This window comes from Balaenoptera physalus (assembly GCF_965194825.1).
Source record: "Balaenoptera physalus genome assembly, chromosome: 4".
In the NCBI taxonomy this organism is placed as follows: domain Eukaryota; kingdom Metazoa; phylum Chordata; class Mammalia; order Artiodactyla; family Balaenopteridae; genus Balaenoptera; species Balaenoptera physalus.
In genome coordinates, this window is record NC_138891.1 from 91,407,549 (window position 1) to 91,421,298 (window position 13,750).

Genomic DNA, 13,750 nt, shown 5'->3' on the forward strand with positions numbered 1-13,750 from the left:
AGGAAGGAAGGAAGGAAGGAAGGAAGGAAGGAAGAAAGAAAGAAAGAAAGATCTCTCTGGAATTATATTTTCTACTGGACAAAAATCATTTGTATTTTTATCAGACAAAAATCTACAAGCTGGGACTTCCCTGGTAGTCCAGTGGTTAAGACTCCAGGCTCCCAATCCAGGGAGCCCGGGTTCCATCCCTGGTCAGGGAACTAGATCCTGCATGCTGCAACTAAAAGAGCCCTAATGCCGCAACTAAGACCAGGTGCAGCCAAATAAATAAATAAATGAATAAATAAATAAAATAAAAATCTACAAATTAACCTATAATTTCACAGAATTTAGTACTAATCAATACTAAATAGTAAGTCAAACAAAGGTACATTCTGTTAGAGAATTAATCTGTGGTCTCCAATTAGATAAAGCTCCACATAGGGTTCCTTTTGCCTTATTTTCATGTTTGGGATAATTTTTCTTAACAGGATTTAGGGCAAATTACCTCCAATCTCTCTGAACCTCAATGTCTTTATTTGAAAAGTGGGAACAACAATATCTACCTTATGGGGTTGCTGCAGGATTTAAATGAAATTATGTATCTAAAGCATCTCCCACAACATGTCAATAAATGGTAATTCCCTTCTCTCCATGTATTCCTTTTATTCCATATTATCTGACATTTTGCCAACCAGATCTCTTTTGATTGGCACTTCTACATGTTACCAAAATAATGGTAATTCATGGTTATAATGATGATCCTGAGACTCTTCACAGCCCTCTGTATCATTACAGATAAAATTATGTGCTTAGTATAGTATTAAAGTTAAGTGTAATTTATTATGCTTTACTTTTTAAAGTCATTATCCATGGACCTTGACTCGGTTAAAACAAAATATCCAGTTAACCAAAACCATATTTTCCAGATTATTAAGCGTAAAAGAAAATTCTACCAAGTGTTTTTACTTGGAACAATAATTTGAATCCACAGGTAGATTTGAACAAACACCCTCTAAATTTTCTTCCAACTCTAAGATTTTATAATAAGTAGAAAAGGATACCTAAGGAAAAAATAATATGCAGAAAGGAGAAACTTTATGTATTTTAGTCCTCAGAAAAAAAGAATACAATTGTATACTAAAAATAATGACTTAATGACTGTGGGGTAGCATTTTTATTTCTTTAAAAACATGTACTTATAGGCAATTTCAAATATATAGAAAATAACAAAACTCTCGGGTACCCAGCTTAATATTTAACATATCTGAATATTTATCCGTGTCTCCTTGAGATTGAAAAAGAAATGATATAGCTAAACTTCTCTTCTCATCCTCCACTCTCTCCCTTTCTCCACCTCCCACCCGACAAAGGTAATCATTATCCTGAAGTTGATCCATACCTTATGGCAATGTTATATACCCAAAACACTATATATCATTATTTTGTGAGATTTTTAGACTTTACTCAAATGATATCGTATGCTATACATTTTTCAACATCTTTCGTTCACTCACATTAGGTTTTTGAACTTTATCTGTGTAGGTATATCTAGACCTACCTTACTTTGTATTCCAAAATGTAATTATTCTGCAATTTGTTGAACTGTTTCTTTTTTTTTTTCTTTTTTTAGATTTATTTATTTTTATTTTTTGGTTGCATTGGGTCTTCGTTGCTGCGCGCGGGCTTTTGCTTGTTGCGGCGAGTCGGGGCTTCTCTTCACTACAGTGCACAGGCTTCTCATTATGGTGGCTTCTTTTGTTGCAGAGCACTGGCTCTAGAGCACGCAGGCTTCAGTAGTTGGGGCTCATGGGCTCTAGAGCGCAGGCTTTGTAGTTGTGGCTCACGGGCTTAGTTGCTCTGTGGCATGTGGGATCTTCCGGGACCAGGGCTCGAACCCATGTCCCCTGCATTGGCAGGAGGATTTTCAACCACTGCACCATCATGGAAGTCCCATCATATTGAGTTTTAAGTGTGCTCTGTGTGTGTGTGTGTGTGTGTGTGTGTGTGTGTGTGTAACCCTTTAATGGTTATATGCATTAAAAATATTTCCTCCTAGTATTGGTTTGTACTTTTAATTAATTTATGTAATATTATATATTCTTTTCACTTGAATGTGGCCCATTTTCCTCTCTTGAGAGGTAGTGTATAGAGCAGTGGCTCTAGAGTGGATCCACATTACCTGGGATCAACTCACACCTCTGCCACTTACCACACAGGTTGGGAAGTGAACAGTCTCTCCAGGCCTCAGTCTTTTATGAAGATCATAGTAATGATGGCCTCCTAGGGTTTTCATGAGGATTACATGAATTAGCATATATAATTTACTCAGAATACTGTGTGTACATAGAATAGCTCAATAAATATTGGCTTATTGTTATTTTACTTTTATGGCTTGTGTTTTTGTGACTCATTTAAGAAATATTTATCTGCCCTGATATAAAAAAATATTGTCTTAAATTTTCCATTAAAAGTTTTTAAATGTTGCTTCTACATTGATCCATCTGGAATTTGTTTTTTAAGTGTGGTATGGGTAGGAAGTCTATTTTTTCTCACATTGATAACCATTTTGTAGCAGTATTTATGGATAGCTAATCTTTCTCTCATAATGTTACCTCTATCATACATATCTCAAATATTTATGGTCTGACAATGGGTTCTTGATTTGTTCCAGTGGTCTATTTGTCAATGCTATGCTGCTTTAATTACTATAGTTTTATAAAACACCTGCAGATACATTTATATGTGTCTTCCCTCCTTATTCTTCTTCAAAATTTCCTGACTCTTCCTGGCCTTTTGCTCTTCCACAAGAATTTTAGGATCAGGTTGTCAAGTTCTATGAAAAATCCCACTAGTTCACTTCGGTTTTGAGAAAGAGTCAATTACAAGGCTAGATTTTATCCTAAGAAAGTTCATTTGTACTACATGTCAGCAGTGTGTTATGTGAAAAGAGTCCTGGACTAAGATTTGAAGATTTGGGTTAGAATATCTAACTAAATGAGCTCCTTGGGACAACCCATTCATAACTCTAGGTTTCAGTTTCCTCATCTGTAGAAGAGTCTGGACCATGATCATACAATAGCATACCTAGAACAATACTATTCAAAAAGTACTCCCTAAAAGAGCTGCATTAGCATCCCCCGGCAAAAGGATAGCAAATTAGAATCAGAATCTGAGGACAGAGCCCAGGAATCTATGTTTAACAAGCTCCTCAGGTAATTCATACATATGGCATGAATGTTAATTTTATGGGTCAACTTGGCTAGAGATGGTATCCAGATATTTGGTCACACAATATGCTAGATGTTTCTTCAGAGAAACTTTTTTTTAGATGAGATTAACATTTAAATCAGTGAACTTTGAATAAAGCAGGTTACCCACCACACTGTAGGTGAGCCTCACCCAATCAGCTGAAGACCATTCTAGAAAATAGACTGACCTTCCCCTGGGAAGAGAGAATTCTAACAACAGACCATCTTTGGACTCAAACTGCAACTCTTCCCTTGGTCTCCAATCTGCTGGCCTACTCTGCAGATTTTGGACCTGCCAAGCCTCCGTAATCACATGAACCAATTCCTTAAAAAATATATACATACATATATATACATACATATATATATATATATATATATATGTATGTGTTATATTTACATATTTTATATATATCTTCCTCTTACTGGTGTGTTGCTCTGGAAAACCCAGACTAATACACACAGTAAAGTTTGAGAAGCTCATCCTCCAATGCACCTGGCATAACTCCATCTTTTATGTATGACTTGTCCAGATTCATTCATTTGTGGAAGAACTATGGCTAGAATCTAGGTCACAGGACACCCAGTTTGATGTGCTTTCTGCTGTGCTCTGTTTGTTAGGGAAAATACCCTGTAATGAAAATAAACTGTTTATGTTGAGTGGGTGGGTTAAAGAGAGCAGAAATTTTATTTCTACAATGAATTAATTTGAGTTCCATTTAAATAAGAAGTGCACCTGGTGATTCATTTATAAATTTCTATATGCTTGACAGAAAAAGCAGCAGCAGGGGACTGAAATATTAGAACTAAACATCCATTTAAAGGTGAATCATAAATGAAAATGAAGTATCTCTGAAATGAAAATGTGAGACAATATAAGCTTCTTTTAGCAAAATATTTCATTTTCCTACAGGATGTGTGTGTGTCAATGGAGCCATAGATGAAGTGTAGATATAAGCCCTTGTATGTTGATTCACTTGGGCCTAGAAAGCATTTAGTGGGAGGAATCACCCACTCAGGCCCCGGGGATGTGAGAGACCCCATATCCCAATAAGGGAGAATGAGTAAATGCAGCTCCAGACTTCATCCACTTCCTAGGAATATACCCGGATGTGGGGAGAACAGCTGACACAAAAGGATCTAGGCTTAGATCATTAGATCATAGGAAGAATGTCCACAGTGTAAGCATTCTGACACAGCGGAATGTACTCTGTGGGAGCTGGATCTAAACTCCTACCCAGCAAGCCAATGACCTTATGGTCCCCACCGGGCCTCACACTTTGTTTCTAAATATATGAACTGATCACTATCAGAGAGATTTTGCTGACTTGTACTCCATGGTGTATTAGGCCTTAGCGAGTAATCAGTCGATTTAGAAAAAAGGAAATAAAAAAGAGCATCTTCTGATCAGGCAGATGTGTTTCCTCACTTTTGCGTGTTTTGTGCTTCACACAAAACACGCAAAACCATGACTACTTATACCAACTGGGAGAGTTTGCAGAGAGTGGAAGCTAATCCTCTCATGTGGAATATAAGCTTGGACACACGGGCATTTATAAACCCTTTATCCTGACTGAAAAGTCTTTGGTGTTTTCAAATGGCTCTGGCTTGTCTGAGGCTGACCGGGGCCTTGTTAGAAATTTCGTACCTCCTCGGGCACCACGCTCTTGCCAGGGTAGGGAACCTGCACTGAGTCAGTTGGGGAGGCGTCAGGAACACTGCTTGAATATTTGTAAGTGAAAATATATTAATAGAGCTTAGAGAACCTCTATCCCCAAACCTCCAAGAGACAAAAGAAATGTCCAAGGGAGATGGCTGACTAGAATTTTTTAAGCTACTGATATTTTAAAATCTATTATTTTTAAATGGCACCTCTCCTCCCAGCAGCTGAATGGGGAGTTTCAAATACACACTGCCCATTCCCTGCCTTTATCACTTGTCCCCTTAGGGACCCTGTTGGGAAACTTTCTTTGGAGTGTATGGGACCTGACTCTCCAAAGAGAAAGCAACAAAGCCGGTGTGTTTCACAAATGCATACGCTCTTGTTAAAATAGCTGTCCCTTCTCCCAGAGAGCCTCCCATAAAAGCATTTTCATTGTCTAACTAAAATGTAGTGCAGCCTTTATTCCACAAAGCCAATTTGTTTATGTTTCCAAGTTCAATCACAATCTATTTGTAAAACCTATTTAGAATCAGAGTCACATAGCCAGAAATGATCATGCTCTAATTTCCTTATTAGAGAGATTCTTGTTGCAGCTGGCAGCCTGATTTGACTGCTCCCAGGGTTTGCAGCGACATGTTCTTACCCTCGTTTCCCAATTTTGTTCTTCATGCCTTTTGTTCCCCCACCTCCAACATACAAATATCAAGCCAGAAGGAACAATTCCCGACATTGTTGCTTAAATGGAGGTGAAATAAGAGACTGCCACCTTTTCACCTGTCAAGAAATGAACAAAATTGGGTTACTCACAATATCTGCAGGAGAGAAAGGAAGGAAATGTTCACAAAACACACTATGAAAAGAAGGATGCTTTTGGATTCAGGTAAAATGTCGATTATTTCAAAGGACTTGGTGGGAATGATGTTTTCTGTATAACTGAATCAGAATTAAAGCAGAAAGCCAATGCAACATTCAAGAAAACTTACTTCACCTACACTTTCTTCCAATTTTTTCTTTATAGAATAGGTGAGTTGATCTTTCTGACATAGCAAGATGTCTTTTCAAGGTAATTTAACAGTTCTCTAACCATGCAGGGTCTTGAAGTGTCTCTGTGTCTGCATCAGTTAGTGAAATCTTACTCATCCTTTAAGGTCTGGTTCAAACATTATTTTGTAAAGCTTTCACCAACTTCTCACTATTTTCCTGATGTAACATAGTCATTTGTTTTACGCAGTATTATAGATTCCACTAGTCCAGTCAGAGGATGCTATGAAAACTGCAAAGATGTTCCCATTTTGCTTATAATGATGGTTAAAGTAATATCATAAGGTTCACCCTGTAATAGATTATCAATGGCTCAGAGACCTTGCCTGCTATGTCTCTCAAATTAAACTGGACTGAGAACATTGTCTACTAATAAGTAAGTGTCAAATAAATATGTAACACTTGTCACTCAGCACTAAGCTTGTTTTCCAAAACAGTCTGGGGTACAGAGGATCAGGCAAAATGACATATTCCAGATCTTAAAAATGGAGGTTTGCTTTGAATTGGGTGATTTGACGCCACTTGAGGTCATATATTAGTTTGCCTGAACAGCCAACCTAATACAACCTCTTCACTCATGTTTCCAAATCTCTTTGGGATTCCTCCATCATTCACCCAGACTTTCTCTTTTTCTTTCATCCGCTATTGAAATACCACCTCTTCACTAAACACCTTAAGACACACACTACTTATTGCCCACCCAATATTCATTCATTCTTTCCTTTTTTCCTTAACAACTGAACCTTGAATTTATCCAAGGTGTATGTGTCCAATTTTCCAGATTCCCAGCAATCAGGAAACCCTAGATGACCAAGTTCTGACCAAGGAGATGAAAAAGGACTTCACTGGGTGCGACGCACAGGAAATTTTCTTAGAGACAATTTCGGCTGGTGTGCTCTTGGGCCCTTTAAACTTTATCTTGCCTTTTCCCCCCTTCTTGCCTGTCACCTACACTTACTGTCTGGAAGTACAACAGCCATTTTACAATGTTAAAGATGATGAAACAGTAGTATCAACGGAATCTGGACTCTTGATGACATTGCTGATTCACACTAGTCTTGGACTGCCTAACTCTGATCTTCCGCTGCATGAGACCAGTAAACTCTTTTCCTGCCTAAGCTATCTTCTGTTGGGTTTCGTTACTTGCAGCCAGAAACAATCCCAACAGACACACCCTTCTTAACCAACTAAGAGGCCTAGAGTAAATTTGCCTGGGACTTTCCCTGTCCAAGCAGACAACTCCAACATTTCCTGTTTCAGTCACCACTCTGCAACCTCCCCTACAGTAATGCTTGACAGGCATTTCAGAGAAAATGGCAATCCACATCAATGAAATTCCCAGAGATTATCAAGTCCTCTTATTTGTAACTATTTTTAGGATTTCCAGATAAAATATTTTTATTTGCTAAATCTAACAGCTCTACCCTTTTGGGGTGGGGGGGAACTGTCTCAAATGTTTTATATGTTTTCCAAATATCTTGAACATTTTGTAATTTTATTATTTTCTGCATGTTCTGTGATTACTACATTGTGCTTTCTATACAATGCTCTTTATTGATGTTTACCCATGTGTTTCCCCTATATTAAGTGGCTCCAATCTGCTGAGTTTTATATATGTGTATCTGTATATACACACACACACACACACACACACACACACATTTTTCCACTCTTGTCAGTTGGCACTGCTTTACTGTCAGAATGCCTGTCTATAGCATTTTGACCTCGCTTATCCAATTTACTCTTAAGTCTGTTTTTAATGTGACTATGTAAGAATTTTATCTAAAATAAAAATAGATAACTCTAAATAAGGATTTGAAGGACTAATCTATCAATAAAAATGATGGACTTTGTGTTGTTTATTTTGACTACTCAGAGAAATGTTTCTGGCCTCTTGGTCCTTGATTATGTTTGGTTATAATACCAGTATATTCAAATGCTCCCTCGATAAGAGAGGTGCGGCTATGTAAGATTGCCTCTTTAAATATTTACCTGTTCTCTTTGTGTGTATGCATGCATGTGCATCCCTGCATGTGCACTCGTGCATACACACACATGCACACACATGCACACATTCAGTAGTTATTTGACAGTTTTTGTGCCCTGAAAGTCTATCCATCTGAACGTTGTCTGTGCTAGTGTTTAAGCTCTTAGATGACAGGAAATCATTTTATTGAATTCACTTGACACCCCAGCACCATTCGTCAGCTGGGATTAACCATTGCTCCTATTGATGTTACTATTCTATATATTCTTGCTACTTAAGCAAAGACCAGCAGCATAGGCATAGACAGGGAGCTTAATCAAAATGCAGAACCAAAACCCCTTCCAGACCTACTGAATCAAAATCTACATCTTTAACAAGATTCTCAGGTGATTCTTATGCTCACTGATGTTTGAGAAGCATTGATCTAAAGCAGCAGTTTTCCAACTTTAGTGTGCATCAGAATCACCTGGAGGGCTTATTAAAATACAGATTTCTGGGCCCAACTTCCAGAATTTCAGACTCAGTAGGTCTGGGGCGGAGGCTGAGAATTTGCTTTCTTAACAAGTTCTCAGATGGTGCTGATACGGCTGGTCTTTGGACCACAGTTTTGAGAACCACAGCTCTAAAGGAAACCGAGTGGCAGAATTGGCAAAAATTCAGTGGCTTAATAACCAGAAGGTCTGGATGTTAGATTTTATTCCTCAAGTAACTAGCCGTGTGACTTTGAGAAGCTCTCTGTGCTCTCTACGGCTCTTTTTTCCTCATTGGTAAATACGTCGATCAGCTCAAGCACAGCACTTGTCTTCTCAGTTCTGTGTACACGTCTCCGCTCTGCACTGTCAGCTCCTTGAAACCAGGAACCATATTTTAATTATCGTTTTATCCCCAATGAGACCATAGGAGTCTCTTGGTTGAATGAGTGAGTAAATGAGCAAATAAATAAATGAATCCAAGACATAAGATCCTGGTTGTGAAAACATTTTTAAAACGAAAAGTAGTTTTATTACTGTCGTATATGGTACCTAGTTCTTTAAAATTGTTGATTAAACTACTAGAGTTTCAAGAACACAGAGGATTATAATAATAATAACAACAGCAGCAACAACTAATACTCATGGGGATAATATTGGACTAGATGCAAAAATAATCATAACTGGTGAAGAATACATAGCCCAGATGTTGAATCCACTAGGCATGGAAACTGCAAGACACGAGGAGGCGTGATCTGATGAGTCGAGGGAGATGAGGACTGGAGCAATTAAGCCGGACTCAAGGCCAGCCAAAAATTCTAGCAAACCGGCAGCCAACTCCTGCTTTAAGGGTGGTACTGCTGCTTGGGTGAGTCAGAGGATTTCTGGGAAAAGGATTCTGCGGTTTCAAGCTTAGCAATTCAGCATTCTCTTGTGGGGCTTGGAGGGGTGAGTGGTGATGGGAGTGGAGAGCGAGCAGGGTACAGGCTTCTCTGCATTCCAGCCCGCCCCGTGCACAGTCCCGCTAGGTTCCTTGCATGACCTCAAGGTGCAATTCAAAGCTCCAAGCCAGGGCTAGGCTCTAACTCTCATTTTATAGGTCCTGCAACCTGGCTTAGAATACTTCCGCTCCCAGTGGACCAGGTACACAGGGTGTGACACTAGGAAAGTGTACAACTTCCTTGTTGCTTTAGAAACTGTTCAAGCCTCCCTGTGGGCCACAGCCTTACCACGTCTGATGGCAATAAAACTAAGAAGCAAATGTTTCTGCCTGTGCCAAGAGAATGATGCTTGTAGAAAGGAAAATTGGATCAACAGCTCTATATGTAAGAAGCTGAGCAGCCAGATGCGATGGGGGACTAGAATGTCATTTTATTAAGAGGGAGTGGGGCTCCCCTGGTGGCGCAGTGGTTGAGAATCTGCCTGCCAATGCAGGGGACATGGGATCGAACCCTGGTCTGGGAAGATCCCACATGCCGCAGAGCAACTAGGCCCGTGAGCCACAACTACTGAGCCTGCGCGTCTGGAGCCTATGCTCTGCAACAAGAGAGGCCGCGATAGTGAGAGGCCCGCGCACTGCGATGAAGAGTGGCCCCCGCTCACCGCAACTAGAGAAAGCCCTCGCACAGAAACGAAGACCCAACACAGCCATAAATAAATTAATTAATTAATTAAATTTAAAAAAAAAAAAAAGAGGGAGTAGATGCCCTTGGTACTTGAAAACTCAAATTTGTTTCCTCAAGAAGTTTTCATTTTCCTCTGCTATGTACATCTGTTTCTTACTTGCTTGCATTCATTTTTTTTTTTTTTTAAAAAAGAAAAAATGCAGCATACAACTAGACTACAATGTAATGGGGTTTAATTAATGTTTGGGAAGTATTTTGAGTTTCTTTGATGAAAGATGTTGGCTGCCACTCAGGGTCTTACAGCACAATTTTCCTGCTGGTTGTTAACATTTTAAAGTGAAATAAAAATTCAATTGGATCTGAAACACTGCTGATGGGTGAGTTGTTATTTAATAAGTTAAAGAAAATAGCACATTACAATCACCTAAGCACGTGAGTTTCTCTGTAACATTGCTAAGCTATAACCCAATATATCTCCAGAAGAAAAAAAAAAAGAAAAGAAAGGTAACAAAGCCCAGGAAAGTAGGTGTCAGCTTCCTACCAACAGATAATTGTAATGCCAATGTGGGTTCCTGAAAGAAACACCAATAAAATAACCAGGAGTCAGTACCTGGTGTTTTAGGCAATTTCTGTGGGAAAGTTGAGTATGGCTACCATTTGAGTCTGCATTTGAGCCCAGCAAGGAACAGAACATTTAAGCAGAGCCAAATGTGGGTATAGCAGATATAAACATCTACGTATTTATGTATGCAAATTAGTATAAACATTTGATAGGCTTCAAATTATTTTCAACGGCTTTTCCTTCTCTCTGATGACACTGAAATGTCACCGTCTTCAAGCACTAACACTTCTTCAAGTGTGGCTTAGCGACTTCCACAGAGTATACTTACTCTTATGCGAAGCACAGTTCTAACACATTTGGTTAGCTGGTTTCTGAAGCCATGGCATATCAGAGGCAAGAAATTAGATAAGGGAGTAGGACTGCTAAGAAGGATGCCCTGATATCACCAAAGAGTGACCCAGACATGCTTGCCAGGTATTTCATCCAGCAGTCATTTTAGGCTGTACTATGTTCACCTGTATACACTATCTGCCCCGATGGGTCAGGTGGCTGGGGAGCCATCTACCCAATCAGTCAGCAATTCTTTGTCATCCACTCGTGTCCTGTGTGACGCACTGTCCTATCATTCCAGGGAAAGTCCTAGCTTTCTGGATTTGTGCCCTGTTAGTAAACCCACTGGGCAGGACACAGCCCGCCCGTCATAGCATGGGTGGTGCATGATCAAAGGCATTGGGAGTAACTGCTGAGAAGCCATTGTATAAGGATCTACTGCATGTGGCTCTGAGCCCTGCAGTTCAGGGCACTGATCTAATGTGTAGGCTCTGGGTTCAAATCCTTACTTCCTAGCCAACCACTAGTTAAGTAATGCTGACCAGTTACTCGTTCTTCCTGAGTCTCAGTTTTCTCATCGGTAAAATGTGAAATATAATAGGACCTGACTCAAACGGTTGTGAAGAGGATCACATGAGATAACATAAGGAAAGCACTTAGCACCTCTACCGAGACTGATATAGGAGAGACTTAAAGCTGGAAGAGATTTTGGCAGTCAACTTATCCTAACACCTCATTTTAAAAATAAGGAGGGCTTCCCAGGTGGCACAGTGGTTAAGAATCCGCCTGCCAATGCAGGGGACACGGGTTCGAGCCCTGGTCCAGGAAGATCCCACATGCCGTGGAGCAACTAAGCCGTGCACCACAACTACTGAATCTGTGCTCTAGAGGCCGCAAGCCACAACTACTGAGGCTGCATACCACAACTACTGAAGCCCATGCTCCTAGAGCCTGTGTTCTGCAACAAGAGAAGCCACTGCAATGAGAAGCCCGTGCACTGCAACGAAGAGTAGCCCCCGCTCTCCGCAACTAGAGCCAGCCCGCACGCAGCAACGAAGACGCAACGCAGCCAAAAGTAAACAAATAATTTATTAAAAATATAATAATAAGGAAAATGAGTTCCAAAGAGGTCAAGGTCAACAGCCAAATATTGGCAGAACAGGAAACCTGATGGAAGAAAAGAAAAACAATTGCATACCTAGTCTATACCAGGAACATCACATCTACTATCATTTTTGATGCTCAAAAAGTTCTGTGAGGTATTGTTTTATCTGTTTCATAGAAGAAGAAAGCTCAGAGAGGTTCAGTAAGTGGTCAAAGGCCACACAGACAGTGTGTGCTAGAACTGGGATGCAAACCCGGGTTTGCTCGACTCCAAAGTCCATGTCCATTCCTCTTTGCACCGTCTCAACGTAGAAAGCAGGACTCGTACTTTTTTGGTAACCTACTTGACATTGGATATAAAAATGCGTAAAACCCATCAGAACACTCCTGAGCTATTATAAGACTGGGTGAGATTTAATTGTGTCCTAGAGGTGCTCAATGGGACATTCACTTTTTAGCTGAAAATCCCAATATCAAAATGTTTCTTCCTAGCAAAGGCAGAGAAATATGGCTCTTTTCACAGCCTCAGTGTGGCAGAGAATGCTAATAGAGGAGAGGAACGCAGACAGGGCATGGAGGGCATGGTTGGAGCAGACAGAGCCACAGTGCCATGTAAACAAACCCAGAGAGAGGTATTTCTTGGCAATTAGAGGCAGATATATTGCAGAAAGTATTGAGGGAGCCAATCTCCATAGAAATCAACAGACAAAGACTGTATTTAAAGGGAAAGATGAGAAATTACATCAGCAGAGATGGAGAAAGATCTCCAGGTAGTAGCAGGACCCCACAAGGAGCCAGCACCATTCCCACACAGGCTGCCCGTGACGAAAACAGTGCAGGGGCTGCAGCCAGGATCAGCAGGAGGTGAGAGCAGAGAAGTCCTGACCACACGTAAGCATCACTATTCCCTCGGTCACAGAAGGGACTGGAAGTTTTCACTGGTCCATCAGGTATCTTTTGCAGGTATGGTTGTAATTTATCGCACGGGATTTGAAATCACACTGCTGGGTTTGAATCCCAGCTTCACCACTTGCCAGCTGTATGACCTTGGACAAGTTATTTAACCTCTCTGTGGACCTCAGCATCCTCATCTATAAAATGGGTCCAAAAACTGTACCCACATCATGAGGCTATTAGGAGGATTAAATAAGTAAGTTAGTACATAGATGACACTTGGAATAATTCCTGGCACATAATGAGAGCTCAATAAATCTTAGCTGTTATTTTTATCTCATAGTGTTGCTTAGAGGATGAGGTAGGATTCATGCCTGGCCTACAATAAGTAATCAATGTTCATTTTTATTTTATATTTGTTTATATTTATCTTTCACAGGCATGGTAAACATTTACTGTTGAATTCATAAAGTCCCAGGTTAACTCATTTGGTATAGTTATAGATAGATATCTGGCCTAGGTTGACCCTACCACCAAGATCCTAGTACACAGAGAAGGCAACTGGGCAAGTACCGCTGTCCCCTTCTCCCCACCATGGAGAGGGATGCTCTAAAAGGAGGATTTCTGTCCCGATGTCCACAATGTAATCCACTGATGGGAGATTGTGTGGTTTCTTTTTCTGATGATGTTGGTAATTAAAGGACACCAACCACGAAGCAGCTTTCAGCATTCTCTTCTGAGGAATCATCTGATTAAAAACTGTCACAGATCCTCTTCTATAAACCTCTTCCAAAATTCTCCCAAAGAGAATAAGCACTGACCTGCTACTTTACTGGAGTGAGAA

The 13,750-nt window shown here is 40.1% G+C and overlaps 1 long non-coding RNA gene across 2 annotated transcripts in view; it reads left to right on the top strand.

Annotated features, from left to right (window-relative positions):
- Positions 1-6,826, top strand: part of LOC309659431 — a 65,872-nt gene extending 59,046 nt beyond the window's left edge. The window contains exons 3-4 of one of the 2 annotated variants that reach the window (XR_014262805.1): positions 5,601-5,773; positions 6,716-6,826. This is a non-coding gene — a long non-coding RNA (uncharacterized lncRNA). Of the gene's footprint in view, positions 1-5,600; positions 5,774-6,693 lie in introns of both variants that reach the window. The other variant, XR_014262806.1, reaches the window with a different exon arrangement.
- The last annotated feature ends 6,924 nt before the right edge of the window (positions 6,827-13,750 follow it).